Raw genomic sequence first — 13692 nt, 5'->3', positions numbered from 1 at the left:
TCCCAGTATGCATCGGTACCGTTCAATCAGTTCTACTGCTGTGATATTTTTTCACTTCTTTACATTTTTTGTCCAGTATTATTTTCTTCAAATATCTTGATTTTAAAACGAGAAACATTTTTAAAACCTTTACTGACATAAAATGTTTTTTTTAAAGCTGTGTGATTAAGAAAATGACAGTTTTGATTACACATCTGTTTTAGCACTTGTTTAATGTTCAATAAACTTTTAAAATTGAGGGCAAGGGGTGAGAGAAACACGAGTTAGAGTGGAAGAGAGAGAGAAAGTCCTTTTTAATGCAACTTTCAACTTTCAGAAACACATTTTGAAATCAAATAATTGTTCATCCATCTTTTGTTGACAGAAAAGGTCACTTGTTAATGTACACTTGAGATAAGACCAGCAGATAGAAAGGCACATCAGTCATTTTTTATCTGCTGATTCAGACCACAGCTTGGTTGTGATGGAAACTAATTTTGAAGTTGGATAGACTAAAGTATGGTCCTTTGTAGAAATAGGAAGAGCTGAATGGTGAAAGTGGGTTAAGGTTCAGGAAAGAGACTGGTAATAAAGTGAAGGAAAAGAATATATTAAATGATGGTGTAGGCTGAAAGCAAAGTCCTGAGCAAACTGCATCTGATAAAGGGAAAAAGGGTTCAGAAATTATGTGTGCATAATGAAATACTGGTTAAAATGGACAATGGAAGGGAATGGGAATGAAAAAATGTGAACACGAGGGCAAAAAAAAAATACAGGAGATTGAAGAAGTGAGACTGATTAGGTTAGAGAAGTTGGAAGAGTTCGATAGGAGGGGTAAAGTTGATCTGTTGTTCAAGTCTGAAGAGTGGATGATTTAAGTACTGCAGGGAATCGAACACGGCCAGAGTGATCTGGACTAGTTTCGATCGCCTGGATGGGTCGGAGAGAAATTTTCCCAATTTTTTTTTTTCCCCCCAATTGGCCTGGGTTTTTATCTGGTTTTTGCCTCTCCCAGGAGATCACATGGCTTCGGTTGGGGTGGAGTGTAGAATGTTTCAGTGCAAGGGGTGTCGCAGTTGTGTGAGGCGGCATGGTTAAGCTGGGTGCTCTTTACTTTTCCGCCATTGTTCATTGTTCATGGGTTTATTTGTAACCTTCAGGGCTGTTGACTGAGGGCCGTGTGGCTCTTTGTCGGCTGGCGTGGACACAATGGGCCTAAATGGCCTTCTGCGCCGTAGATTTCTATATTTGTATGTTTCTAAACCGATGTGGAGAGTGAAAGCAATCAAAATAAAGGTGGGTAACAATTAACTGACCCAATAGAAGAAAGAAAAAGTTGGCAAGAATATGTTGAACTGTATGTCAAAGGGAAAAATCCAGTTGGCCATGAAATAGGGAAGAAAGAGGAGATGGAAATTGATTGTAAGGGCCCTGAAGTCCTTGAGTGTAAAGTGAAGGTTGCAATAAGTGAGCTCCAAAATGGAAAGGCCACAGGCATCAATGAGATTCCGGCAGATTAATCAAAAACATGGGAGGGGTGTCAACAATCCAACTCGATTGATTTGTGTAAAGCAGTGTACTTGAAAGGGGAATGGGCAGATTATTTCATGAAAATAATCATGATGCGTCTTTTGGGAAAAAAGCTAAATTTTAGCAAATGTGACGAGTTTCGTATCATCAGTTTGACTGTTTGTGTCTCAAAGATTATGCTCATTACAAGAGTGTTTAAAAGTAAAAGTGGAACGATATCTTGGCAGATCAATTTAGGTTTCACGGAGGATATTGAACAAGAGAGGTAATAAGGATAATGAGACTTCTGTACGAGAAGAGTAAAGAACATTTGCTTTGTAGATTTTGAAAAGCTTTTGATAGTGAACTGGATCACACTAATGGAGGTATTCAAGAATATTGATTTGGATTGGAGAGAGAGACACCTAATTATGGCCTTGTATATGGGGCAAACTGCAAATTTCAAGGTAGTAGATGAGTCAGAATCAGGAGTGATTGGAAGAGCAGTATAACATGGATGCTGTTTGCTATCTCTGTTCAACATGTATGTAGATGTAATGGCATGAGAAATGCTTAATACGATAGATGAAAGAGTGAAAGTTGGAGATAGACTAGTGAAAGCTGTCTAATTTGCCATTGACAATACATTGGTAGCAAAAAGCATGAAGGGATAGTTGTTGTTGGCCTAGATGCCACAGTAATGGATTATGAAATGAAAATATATATTGGCAAGACCAAAGTTATGCAGGTTTCTAGGAATGCAGGTAAAAGAGTGAGCATTTTAATAAGTGAGGAACAGTTAGATGAGACAATTTAAATATCTGGGAAGTATATTACCTGCAGATGTGTCAAGGAGGTGAGAACAGGAATTACAATTGGAAAAGTTGCATTTAATAGAAAGAAGACGATATTGACTGGACAACTGAATAGAGAACTGAAAAAAAAAGCTTAGTAGTGAAGAGTTTGATATGGAGTGTGGTGCTGAAACATGGTGAGGAAAGAGGTCAGACTTCCAGAGAACTTTTGAATTCTTTCTCCTTGTATTTATCCAATTCTCTTTTTGAAGGCTACTATTTAATCTACCCTGTCAGACATTGCATTCCAAATCCTACTCACTCATTGCAAAAAAAGGTTTTTCTTCATGTCGTCTCTGGTTCTTTTGCCACTCACTTATATCTGTGCCCTCTGGTTATCGACCTTTCAGCCATTGAAGACCGTTTCTCTTCTCTTTATTTACTCTATCTAAGCCCTTCATGATTTTAAATATCTCTCTCAAATCTCCTTCGCCTTCTCTGATCTAAGGAGAAAATCCCAGCTTCTCCAGTCTATCCACATAACTGCAATCCCTCATCCCTGGAACCATTCTAGTAAATCTCTTCTGCACCCTCTCCAAAGCTTTCAAGTCCTTCCTAAAGTGTGGTGTCCAGAATTGAACACCATACTTCAGCTGGGGCCCAACTCGTGTTTCATATCGGTTTAGCATAACTTCCTGGCTTTTGTACTCAGCCTCTATTTATAAAGCTTAGGATCCCATATGCTTTGTTAACCTGCCCTGCCACCTTCAAAGATTTGTGCACAAACACCCCATGTCTCTCTGTTCTTGCATCCTTTTTATAATTGTACCATTTAGCTTGTATTGTCTCTCCTCATTCTTCCTACAAAAATGTATCCGCTCATACTTTTCTGTGTTGAATTTTTTGGCCTCTTTACTTTTTCTCATCTACATGCTGGCCCTTGGCGACATCATTTGCAAACATAGGGTCAGCTTCTACATCTACACTGATAACAGCCAGTTGTATTTCTCCCCATTCCTACATTGACTACACTTCATAGGTACTTAATTGGCTACAATGCACATTGACATCTCCTGAGGTCATGAAAGGTGCTATATCAATGCAAGTCTTTCTTTCCAACACCTGTTGACCCTTTCATTGCCTTTATGTTGTCAGACTGCTTGTGTAAAGTGTTTTGGGACGTCTTTCTTCGTTAAAGAATCTCTTTAAAAGAAAGTTGTTCTTGTTGTCTTCCTAAGGAGATTGAATGGGGTCTATATTTCACAATGTCTGTGGATGGAATAGAGTTGATGGTCCCAATGAGTGTTTCTCATTCCATTTCTTAGTTGTATTTGGTTGAAGAAAGAAAAACCATCTCAAATCTTTGCAATATTATTCAGAACGCAATGGTTGCTGTTGATTCTTTAAAAAAAAATGTTTTTAATGTGCAAATAATCTGTAAATTCCATTTTATTTGTAAGAAGACAATATACTTAGTACAGACAGGTGATCCAACCTGGGATCTTGCTGGCCTCAACTACTCACTTTGTAAATGTTGGAGATGTGGTTTCCACTTCGATACAGATATGTATTTTATATCCTTTCTCCTTTCTGTTAAGGAATATATTGTAAACAAAACTTACAGCACTTTAACGTACTGAAATCACATTTCTGGAAAAGGGAGTTTATCCCTGTTTAGATTTTTTTTTAATTCATCATTAGCGAGAGTTTATATGCTCTTCTCTACTTTTACTTGAGATGTGCGCAATAAGGGAGGATTGCATGCCTGTGTTCACTCCCCCCCCCCCCCCACTTTTCCCACTCTGCCCCAGCTTGCATATTATGTTCCCTTAGCTGATTTGTGTGAGGAATATATCCTTAATTTGAGGAATAACTTTAGCTAAAGGTGAATAATTCATCCGAATGTATATCGAGCGCTACAAAGAGAATGGAACATAATAGAGTGAGAAAGCATTAGGAACATTTAATGATTTTAAAAGTAGAATGCAAACATCCCTATTTGGCTGTTGGCTCAAAAATTAATGCATGGTATTTTTGTTCGACCATTTAAGATCCCAGGAAATGAGGTGTTCAGCAGAGAGCAAGACACGAGCTTGAAGGAAGAATATTCCGAGAGTACAGTGAAGCGCAGTACTGCAGTGGAAGGGTATCGTTGTAGGCACTGCGCACGGCTTTTTAAAGCACTGGCAGGACTTCGTAATCATGAAAAGACTCACTTTCCGCCCAAAACGTGTCACCACCCTGCTACCAAGAGCAGGTAATACTGGTTTATTTACTCAAACTTATGTTCGTAATGTCTACATGTAATCGATGCTTCCTCTTAATTTGGAAGATGTTTTGTTCTTGCTACATTCGCCACACACTGTGAGTATAGCCTAACTTGATAGTCTCTGGATAAATCACGTTTGTGAAAATGTGACTTTTGCAGATAGATGATGCCGCATGTGATCCTGTGTCATAAAGCCTCCGGACCTCTGCCACTGCCAGTTTGTTTATCCCCAGCTAAAGATTATTTTAATTCGTGTTGGCTATTCTCTCTATAATTTTTGGGTAGAGTCTTCAGCCTCTCCATGGGAGTAGTTTAGATACATTACTGTGTTAGTTCAATCCTGCCTGTCCAGGTTTTTGCATTTCATTTTCAGTTTTTCAGGAGCCTAAGTTGTTCGAACCTCCAACTACCATTCAGTATTGTCCTTCTCAGGATGCCAATACAAAAAAAAACATACTCCATAAATTGTATGGTAAAAGCAAGAGACCAATTGGAATGTTACATTCAGTGTGTGCTCCACCCCAAAACAATGGTTGTATTGTATCCCCTTTTGTACTGACCCATGCGATACATTGCCTGCATCAAAAACAATCTGCATCAACCTCTGCCAAAGTCTTAAGTTCTGTGCAAAATGCAGTAGTCCCCTTACAATTATTGATGTTCACAATTGTATAAAATATTTGTCACCTAAATATAATGCCATGATTGGCTTCAGATTCGGGAAACACCCCCATCAGGAATGGCACACCAGAACAAATTGGACAAGTACTGCACGCACATGTGGTGCTGGGAACATGCTGACATGGTGCTAAGGACTTGATAGATGATATGAACATAAGAAATAGGAACAGGAGTAGGCCATACGGCCCCTCGAGCCTGCTCTGCCATTCAATATAGATCATGGCTGATCATGGACTCAGCTCCACTTCCCCGCCTGCTCCCCATAACCCCTTATCCCCTTATCGTTCAAGAAACTGTCTATTTCTGTCTCAAGTTTATTCAATGTCCCAGCTTCCACAGCTCTGAGGCAAAAGATTCCACAGATTTACAACCCTCTGAGAAGAAATTCCTCCTCACCTCTCTCTTAAATTGGCAGCCCCTTATTCGAAGATCATGCCCTCTAGTTCTAGTCTCCCCATCAGTGGAAACATCCTCTCTGCATCCACCTTGTCAAGCCCCCTCATAATCTTATACATTTCATTAAGATCGCCCCTCATTCTTCTGAATTCCAATGAGTAGAGGCCCACCCTACTCAACCTTTCCTCCATAAGTCAACCCCCTCATCCCCGGAATCAACTTGGTGAACCTTCTCTGAACTGCCTCCAAAGCAAGTATATCCTAGGGGAATCAAGGGGTATGGTGAGAAAGCAGGAATGGGGTACTGAAGTTGCATGTTCAGCCATGAACTCATTGAATGGCGGTGCAGGCTAGAAGGGCCGAATGGCCTACTCCTGCACCTATTTTCTATGTTTCTATGTTTCGTAAATATGGAAACCAAAACTCCACGCAGTATTCCAGGTGTGGCCTCACCAATACCTTGCATAGCTGTAGCAAGACATCCCTGCCTTTATACTCCATCCCCATTGCAATAATGCCAAGACACCATTGGCCTTCCTGATCACTTGCTCTACCTACATACTATCCTTTTGTGTTTCATGCACAAGTACCCCCAGGTCCCGCTGTACTGCGGCACTTTGCAATCTTTCTCCATTTAAATAATAACTTGCTCTTTGATTTTTTTTCTGCCAAAGTGCATGACCTCACACTTTCCAACATTATACTCTCACCTGTCAAATTTTTGCCCACTCACTTAGCCTGTCTGTGTCCTTTTGCAGAATTTTTGTGTCCTCACACATTGCTTTTCCTCCCTTCTTTGTATCGTCAGCAAACTTGGCTACGTTACACTCAGTCCCTTCTTCCAAGTTGTTAATATAGATTGTAAATAGATGGGGTCCCAGCACTGATCCCTGCGGCACCTCACTAGTTACTGGTTGCCAACCAGAGAATGAACCATTTATCCCGACTCTCTCTTTTCTGTTAGTTAGCCAATCCTCTATCCATGCTAATATATTACCCCCCCAACCCTGTGAACTTTTATCTTGTGTAATAACCTTTTATGATGGTATGATAGTGTTGGTACCAGAAGAATGATGGCACTGATCAGAATCAAGTTCTATGTTGAGTGGATTACATTTGATCCCTCCAAGGAGGTACTATCCATCGAATAACATAGGACACCTCTCAGGCAGAGATCCCTTAGCTCAGAGATCTGGCTTAAATGATGGAGTATACCAAAGCATGTGATTCAACCTCAAACACCCCAAAATTCTTAAAGCTATGTTCATATTCGGAGGCTCCCACTAGGGATTCATCCAGGCTACCTCAGGCCTTCCATTAGTGACAATGAATTTTCCCCTCCTACTGGTATGTGGGGAGGAAGCTAGCAATAGCCATATAGGGAAGCATTACCGCCGGACGCATGGAGCATAGACACGATCAGAAAAACATCCTCAATTTGACAAGAACCCATTTGCGATTCCATGAGATGATCAGACCAGACCACCTGCAAGACATTAACATAATATCATCCAGCAATGGTCAGCTGAGATAAACGAACCAAAAGGAGTTTACCCTAAGCACAAGGACAGATTTAGTTTTTCTGCAGAACCCAGAAAAATGAAGGGAACTTTACCCTATACAAGGTTTCAGGGTCCAAAGCTGATTTCTAGAACTGGAGAAACTCGGGGGCCGAAATTGCCCTCCGCCCCATTTAATTCAAATTAAATGATGAATTACTGGCAGCACCGATGGGGCGGAGATTGGAGGACACTTTGGCCCTTTTGTGTTCAAAAATGAACGCGTCGTGTTGACGCATAATAACGTCCCTCCCCTTCACTTAAAGGGGAGGGATGCTGCGAGGCCTCCTTGGTGCCCACTGGGCCACCAGGGAGGGCTTCAGGTGAGCTAACACCCCGGCAACCAAGTTGGTGGCCTGGCCGAACCAGTGGCCGCCATTGTCGGGCCGACTGCAGAGTCGGCTGACAATTAAAACAAGGGCGGCTGTGGCGGTGTGCCTTTCCCTTTAAGGACGGAAACGCCACTGGCAGCTTCCCGCTGCGCAAAGCTTTCGGGGCACTAAGCAGCAGTGGCTGCGCTCCTACGGGGCAATTTCCCCCGCGGCGCAGAAAAGGAGTCGCCGCCGGTCGGTAAGGGGTCAGACAGGTGGGCGGAAACACGGCACGGCGGAAACCTGTTTCCACCGCCTCCGGCCTGGGGGCAATTCCCAATGGGTCGCACCATCCATCTGCCCCTAGTCACTTAAAGGCGGTAACGTGTCTTTTATGAAGGGGCAATTTCAACCTCTCAATTTCCACAGATGATCTGGACAGTGTGCCCAAGGGACAGGTTTGGTGCTGTAGACCTAAAGGATGAAAATATTCTTGTCTCCATTTTAGAACAGCATTGGCAGTTTCTCTGGTTCAATTTCATAAAGCAAAGTTGTTATTGTTCTCCTCAACACTGGGCATATGATTTTCCTCGTGCCTATCAAACTAGACTATACTCCTCTGATGTGTGGGGAAGGAACATTATATGAAAAATGAAGAAAATCTTTTTTTCTTATTCCTCTTGTTCCCCACCCACTTCCAAAAAAACTGAGGCATCAAACTGAGTTTGCAGTGGTTTAGTTTGGTTTATTTGTGTGGAATATTAAGGATAACTAATTGGAAGCTTGCTCTTTATTGATAAAGCTATGGTGAAGATTCTACAAAAAGGGCAGATCTAGCTTATGTATTTTTAATCTCATTCTAACTTCTTGTTTCATACTATCAATTAGAGCCTATGTTTTCCATGCAAACCAAGAGTGTCTGTACTGCTGTGCTATCATTGGAGAAAGTTCAAGTGATGTAAAATAAGAGGATATTCTCACATTTAAATGGCTGGTTACTGAGTGTTCTTGGCAGAGATTGACTAGTCAGCAGTCTAACCTTTTCAACTAGAGGAAAGTATGTGACTTTGGCTAGGGTATGGTGGGTGGTTAGTGTGCTCAACCTAAAAGTTTATCTTGTGCACTAATGATTTTTTAAAGTTTTGTTTTCCCCCTCCATTTTCTCCACTCCATACCTCTGTTTTGAAGGCTCCAGCTGGTTCCACTGTTGATGGCAGCCACAGGGTTATTCACATGGTAGCCAAGACCATAAGTGTTGGCAAGCTATTTGGATCGGATAGGGAGGAATTGTATTGAAGTTTTCTCTTGTATTCAACTGAAATCTCCACACATGCAAGCTTACCAGCAGGAGTTACTGGATATTGGCCAAAACTGAGAACCCTGGTTCACTAATTTTCTCCCTTTCCTAACCCGGGACACTGGGACTAGTTATAGTGCTTGCCCCTGCTTCAATCCTGGTCAAGATCAGCAAATTCAACCCAGGCCAAAGATTGTCATACTGAGTTTTTACCCACTGAGACTTTCCACTGGCCTGAATTTCCACATATTTGTTAGCTAGTAAACTGGCATAATCTGGACGGGCAGGGAGCTGTTTTCATACCCTTCACCTGATTCATGGGATCATGGGGGGGAGGGCGGATTTTAACACCAAAAAATGGGTGGGTTGCGGTCGGGTGGGAGGTTAAAGTTTAAAAAATAATTGAATCCCAACCCTGTAATGTATTTGCTTCATGGGTTCTTTGCTTAAGAGTTCATAGCTAGTTGGTTTATTAGCAAAGGGTTTAACAATCACACTAGATATTACCAGTTCATCCACCAGGCTCATAACCACCTGCCTTATAATGGATCCCCTGAACCTAACTGGCTGGGGTTTTATAGCGGCAGAACAGGGGGGTGGGCAGCCATCCCATCTTTCCCTCCCCCCTTCCAAGACCAATATATCCTTCTGGAGGTTTGGTGTTCAGACTGAATGCAGTGCTCCAGATGGAGTCTCACTAGAGATCTGTACAGCTGTATCATAACTTCCACCCCTTTGTGTTCCTGCCCTCTTGAGATAAAGGCCAACATTCCATTAGCACTTTAGATGTGTTTTGTACATGTCCACTAGCTTTTCGCTACTTCCTCCTCCTCCTCCTCCTTGTCCTCATCCTACATTTTAGTGTTTTGACTAAATTGCATGCTTTGGACTCTTATCTCAGAGATTTCATCAAAGTGTTACTTTATTTCCTTGAAAACTTGTCTTCTTTTGGGTGGAGGGAGGGTGCTGTGGAGACGCAGAGGATTAAATAAAATTACAAAGCTTCTTTACGCCTACTTTTGTAAACTGTGGCCGGCAGCATCATCTGCTTGTCAGGTCTTTGTAATGGTACTTTAAGGGTTAGGCCCAAAGTTATGATCATGCATGCTTTCTTATGCTCTGAAATCCAATGTGCTCACTTGACCATATGCCTGATTGGAAATGCTAGGGGCGGAGAATTTGAGAGGGTCAAAACTGATCCTACCCTGCTGAAGCTAATGTTTTAATATGTTTTGTTTATAATATTTTCCACATTGATGTTTAAAACCTCTTCAAATTACATCTTAAATACCTCTTTCTGATAATACACAGTTCAATGCATATCTTCAGTCAATTAAACCTTTATCACAAGTACACTGGTTCAAACGGAGGATAGATGCAAGGCCTACAAACAATTCCTGCACATGGGGGATGTTTTGTGCTTCATCTGAGTCCATTCGCTAATCTTGCAGCTTGAAAACAGCTGAAGTGTTCAGATTGAAATTTCTTGTTAACTTTAAGTAGAGAATGAAGTATGGTAATTAAGAGGACCTTGAATTGTGGTTGGAAAAGCTAATTTTCTTTTTCTTTTTACCTCAGTTTAAAAAAAACAAGCGCAGCTTGAAAAATGGCATCCAGACTGCTAGCTCAGGTATTGTGATATCTTGCTTTGGATTGTTAGCAAATGTTGGCCGTCATTACATTTGGCTTATTTTAAAGGCCACACAATCCGAGCTGCTCCTACTCAGGAGATGAAAGTTACTAAAGTACATTGTTTGCAATACTAGAATATTATTATGCAGAATTACCTGCAAGAATTACATTATAGATGGGCAATAGATAAGTTTATTTTCTCGTGGGTAAAGCCACAGTGAAGTTATATGCTACATAAATACTTGCAAAGTTCAGTTTTATTGGGGTTGGAGGTCAAGAAATTAGCATGATTTTTACCAGATTAGTTGTACTAGAAAGTAGAATTATGTATAAGCTGATGTACAATTTTTTAAATACCTAAATGCATTTCTTCTATAAAAATGTTACAGAAGGCAAAAGCTATAGATGCCCCAGATGTTCTTACTCTACCCCATTGATTGGACAGCTAAGGTCTCATTCACTCAAATTGCACGGAAGATTTCTTATGCCAAAACTGCGTGCTGCAGTTTCAGATGCTCCAAAGACTGAAGGATATGTGTACCAAGCATTAAATGGTGGGACCAATCAGGCTGTTTTTCAGGGTGGTGGTTGTACTGTGTAAGAGAGGTCATCTGAGGTCAAGTCATGCTTGTGTTTTAGCTAACTATTGTAAAGGTTGATGAATAACTAATCAGTAAATATAGGGAGATGGAATACCTGTCTGATGTATTTAGTGATGTTGCTCTATACAATTATAATTCTTATTCTATATAAATATTAACTTCTATATTTACTGAAGGTTACACATGTCTGCCTTATTGTCCTCAGTGTTTCAGTTAGCATGCAGCTGGTGTCAGTGGATCTGTTGGACTCGGCCAACCATTTAATAATTTCCTGTTTTATGTTGTCACTCCTGGGTGAATAGTTTAATTTATTTGTGCTTGTGGGTCATTCTTGTAGCATGTCCAATCTGCAAAAAGGAAAATTAATACATGTATAAATTTGGTTCAGGTTAATACCCATACCAACTCTGTAATCTCTGAATTGACTCAAGCCAGTCTCAATCCTTGTGAGTACCAGCAGAAAAATTTTCAGTAACATTTTTGTTCAAGCACAATGTATGGAATACGAAAATAGTGAATAAGGTAGATGAAGAAATAACTGTTGGGAAAGTGAGAGGAGCTTTCATTTTCTTCCTGTCATGTATGTAACCTTCATGTAACAACACTGCAAAACGGTATATACTTGAGAAATGCACACCTTGACCACAGGGGTGAACTTGTGGGAGACACTCCTCACCTGATCATCCAGGTATATAAAGGGAGGTCCCACCCAGGTTCATCACTCCTTGGTCCTGTGAATAAAGGTGCAGGTCACAGAGTGACCTTGTCCATAGAATGTGCCTCGTGTGGATTTGTAGTATTGTGTAAGGACTTTACAGTGGCGACGAGAAACGGGAATCAACGACCCACGAGAGTGGCCACCGGAAGTACAGGAACGGTACTGTGTTGGTGAGGACTGGGACGATTTCATTGAGAGGTTTCAGCAGAGGACTGGCTGGGAGATGCAATGGCCGACAAGCGAAGGGCTCATCTACTGACCAGCTGTGGATCTAAGACTTATGCGCTCATGAAAGACCTGCTAGCACCCGAGAAGCTGGCGGACAAAACCTTTTGAAGAGCTCAGCAAGCTAATCAGTGAGCACCTCAAACCGGCGAGCAGCATACACATGGCCCGACACAGATTTTATACCCATCGACGTCGGGAAGGACAGAGCAAACCGGACTGCGTTGCGGACCTCCGGCGCTTGGCTAGCCTCTAAGTTCACAGATGCCTACAGGGGAAAGATGCTAAGGAATTTCTTTATTGAGGGCATCGGTCATGCCGGGATTTTCAGAAAGTTAATCGAGACCAAGGACTTGACCTTGGAAGCGGCGGCGTTGCCGGCTCAGACTTTTATGGCGGGGGAGGAGGAAACCAAGATAATATATGCGCGTAACTCTGACTCCAATGTCTCCCACAAGTTCACCCCTGTGGTCAAGGTGTGCATTTCTCAAGTATATACCGTATTGCAGTGTTGTTACATGAAGGTTACATACATGACAGGAAGAAAATGAAAGCTCCTCTCACTTTCCCAACAGTTATTTCTTCGTCTACCTTATTCACTATTTTCGTATTCCATACATTGTGCTTGAACAAAAATGTTACTGAAAATTTTTCTGCTGGTACTCACAGGGATTGAGACTGGCTTGAGTCAATTCAGAGATTACAGAGATGGATCGGGGGGGGCAATATCATAATCGCGACTCAGAGCCCAGCAGGCAGGCAAGGGCAGTTCAATAGACACCAGAACAGGTTTTCAACACGGACAGTGGCAGGCTGAACGGACAGTTACGCCATCCCAATGGACAATGCGTGCTTGGATGGGGCCATTGACACCCACTAACGGGGTGCTCGAGCAGTCAAAGGGACAATCAGCGAGGAATGCCTGGTAACAGCTCTTTTGTTCACAACAATGGGAATCTCAGTTTATGCTGGAGGTGTGGGGGCAGACAAGCTGCTCGGACTTGCACGTTTCAACAATTCGCCTGCAGAAATTGTAACCTCACTGGCCATTTAGCCAGAATGTGCAGGAAGCCTGCGACCAGGCTAATTTACGAGGCAGATGGACCAGAAGAGGGGTCTGCGAGGCAGGATGACGCGTGGGGCAAATCAATGGACGCTGAAGTTCAGCGGGTTCATGTGGTAAACATTCACAGCTCGTATATCAAAACGCCACCTATGATGATGAAGGTCCTATTAAATGGCATCCCGGTACGCATGGAGCTGGACATGGGGGCTAGCCAGTCACTCATGAGCGGACAATAATTCGAAAAGCTATGGCCACTCAAAGCCAGCAGACCCAAACTAGAACGCATTGAGACTCAATTATGGACGTACACCAAAGAAATCATTCCAGTGCTAGGCAGTGCAATGTTGGCTGTCACACACAATGGATCAGTGAACTAGCTGCTGCTCTGGATTGTCCCGGGCAATGGTCTCGCACTGTTGGGGAGGAGCTGGCTAACTGAGATGAACTGGAAATGGGGGGGATGTGCACGCAGTGTCATCTGTGGAGCGAAGTTCATGCTCGCAGGTCCTACAGCAATTTGAGTCGCTATTCCAACCTGGCGTTGGGACGTTCAAAGGTACCAAAGTAGTGATTCGCATCAGCCCGGATGCCAGACCAGTGCACCACAAAGCCAGAGCTATGCCGTATGTGATGCGGGAGAAAATTGAAAGCAAA

The 13692-nt window shown here is 42.2% G+C and overlaps 1 protein-coding gene across 6 annotated transcripts in view; it reads left to right on the top strand.

Moving 5' to 3' along the window:
• LOC139245640 (zinc finger protein 462-like) overlaps positions 1-13692 on the top strand; it is a 238632-nt gene that overhangs the window by 24235 nt on the left and 200705 nt on the right. For all 6 annotated transcript variants that reach the window (XM_070871221.1, XM_070871222.1, XM_070871223.1 and 3 more), the window contains exons 4-5: positions 4334-4539; positions 10374-10425. The gene's annotated coding sequence lies outside the window, so the exon portion shown is untranslated. The remainder of the gene's footprint in view (positions 1-4333; positions 4540-10373; positions 10426-13692) is intronic.

This window comes from Pristiophorus japonicus, unplaced genomic scaffold, assembly GCF_044704955.1.
Source record: "Pristiophorus japonicus isolate sPriJap1 unplaced genomic scaffold, sPriJap1.hap1 HAP1_SCAFFOLD_226, whole genome shotgun sequence".
In the NCBI taxonomy this organism is placed as follows: domain Eukaryota; kingdom Metazoa; phylum Chordata; class Chondrichthyes; family Pristiophoridae; genus Pristiophorus; species Pristiophorus japonicus.
This window is presented reverse-complemented; position numbering and strand designations above follow the sequence as displayed.